The sequence below is a fragment of the Amblyomma mixtum genome, chromosome 3 (assembly GCF_055824585.1).
Source record: "Amblyomma mixtum isolate Tamu chromosome 3, ASM5582458v1, whole genome shotgun sequence".
Lineage (NCBI taxonomy): Eukaryota > Metazoa > Arthropoda > Arachnida > Ixodida > Ixodidae > Amblyomma > Amblyomma mixtum.
In genome coordinates, this window is record NC_143014.1 from 202421983 (window position 1) to 202424506 (window position 2524).

A 2524-nucleotide genomic window follows, 5' to 3' on the forward strand; every position below is an offset into this window, starting at 1 on the left:
CCCTGCTATGAGCCAGCTCTCGTGCCCTTAGGCCACCAGGATGGCGCCTTTTCACCCCGTGGGTATGGTAAGAAAAACAGTTGGGGTTTGAGGCCCCAACTGCCAGCGCCGACGAAGCTGAAGAAGACGAAGAGGAAGCTGACGATGCTCGGTTTGGCGCTCACCAACCAACCAACGAGCGTTGGTCTACTTAGAAGCACCGTTCCAACGAAGACTGTGGCCGTTATTATTGTTTGAGTTGCCTCTTTACACTTAGGATATGTGTTATCTCTCTCTCTCTCTTGGGAACGTAGGATAAAGGCGGCCCCGGAAAAGGGCTGTTGCATTAATATTAGCTTCCTCAGTACTGTACTTCGGTTAGTTTTATAGTTACGAGAGGAAAGGAGGCATTTGTTGAAATATTATAAGAATTCAAGTGCAGCATTGTGCCCGTTCTTGCTCATGCGCAACTGCGAATGCAGCCAAAGGAAAAATGGCTGGCGGTTTAGCATTGCTAAGCACGAAATGTTGTGCGAAAGCACGGTTTTTTTTTTCAGATGGACACATGCTTCATGTACCTCAAAGAGCGGTTGGGGTGTTCACTGACCAAGGGAGCCAGTTATAGGCATTGTCTTTCCACAAAATCAACGGAGTCTAAACCTTCCGCCGGTTTTGGGGAAACAAAACGGGCATAACTTCCTCAATTTGTAGGCGGATGCTACCGCCCACTCACAGCGTGGTTGAGGTTTCCACTGACCCAGTGAGCCAATTACACTTGCTACTCAGACTTCGCACACATACACAGAGACACACCGCTGAAACCCGAGGAGTGCGGCTAGAAGTGCTTTTGCATTAAGAACTCTGCACTCCGAACAAGAAAACCGGAAACCGAAACTTGAAGGGCTTCTGCTGAAACGTCGCGGTGGTTATGCACTTGCTTCAATTAGAAACCCAGTTCTTAGATGTTTCGGGCACTGTTATGCCCCTGATTACCTCCAGCCGAAGTGAATTAAAGCGCGGTCTCACGTCCGCCGTAGCCACGGCAACGGCGACAGCAAGCCTTACATGAAGCAGCAAGCCCAGCTCTGCCAGTACACCCTCATCTCCATAACGAAGATAGCTGCCAAGGTCAGCCGTCATTGAGCTTTCCGAGAGGACTCGGGTGTCAGCTGGGTCCAGTCACCTCATGTTTGACCGCGGCATCCGTAATCAGAGGAGCAGTTTCCGGCGAGCGGTTTCCCTTCACCGCGTGGCCTTGCGTGTGGCTCTGGGCCTTGGCCTTGTGGTCTTGCACCAACGAAGAACAAGTGCATGCCACTCGTGCGACCACCTGCCGACCGTGGGAACGCCACTCGCGGAACTTCCGTATCTGCGTGACATAGATGACATCCTCCTCACCCTCAAGCTTAACACGTGACAGGGACGGGATCCCTTATGAGAGAGTGCGTGATGAATGCCAAAGTGAACTTTTAAGGATACGCCTTCCTCGACAGGCCCGGCCTCCATCTAGGGATTTCAAGGAAGGAAAACACTAAAAAAATGGCTGAGGCTTAGCTAAGGTTAAGCCTAGTCAGATGCGAAGCATATTGATGGCTAGGCTTGGTAATACATGGCTTTCCTTGGTTGAATACTTGGTCATTTTAATACAACCACTAGAAGCCTTCGTCGTGGGGGAAGACAACGGCATGGCTACAGCGGAACGCCGACTAACCCCGAGACGCGCGTTGGGTGAGCACCTGGATTGCCACGGAAGCCGCGTCCGCCTGCCCGGTGGAGCGAGCGTTTCACCTACACCGAGTGTGAACGCGCGTTCGAAATGCGCGGGAGTGTGACGTCACCATACCACGTGATTCACACGGCGTGCAACCGCAGCGACGGCACAAGTTGGAGCCCCGTCTCTCATCTGTCGTGACGTCATTGTGTCACCTGGTGTGACGTCACCATACCGCGTGGTCTGCACGGCGTGCAACCGCAGCGACGGCACAAGTTGGAGCCCCGTCTCTCATCTGTCGTGACGTCATTGTGTCACGTGGTGTGACGTCACCATACCACGTGGTCTGCACGGCGTGCAACCGCAGCGACGGCACAAGTTGGAGCCCAGTCTCTCATCTGTCGTGACGTCATTGTGTCACGTGGTGTGACGTCACCATACCACGCGGTCTGCACGGCGTGCAACCGCAGCGACGGCACAAGTTGGAGCCCCGTCTCTCATCTGTCGTGACGTCATTGTGTCACGTGGTGTGACGTCACCATACCACGTGGTCTGCACGGCGTGCAACCGCAGCGACGGCACAAGTTGGGGCCCAGTCTCTCATCTGTCGTGACGTCATTGTGTCACGTGGTGTGACGTCACCATACCACGCGGTCTGCACGGCGTGCAACCGCAGCGACGGCACGAGTTGGAGCCCCGTCTCTCATCTGTCGTGACGTCATTGTGTCACGTGGTGTGCACGGCGTGTAACCGTCACGAAGGGCTTGGGTTACCTATTGTAATATGCCTCGCATAAAACTCGGCAGCGAGTGGAGCCCAGAAACTCCGCCGATA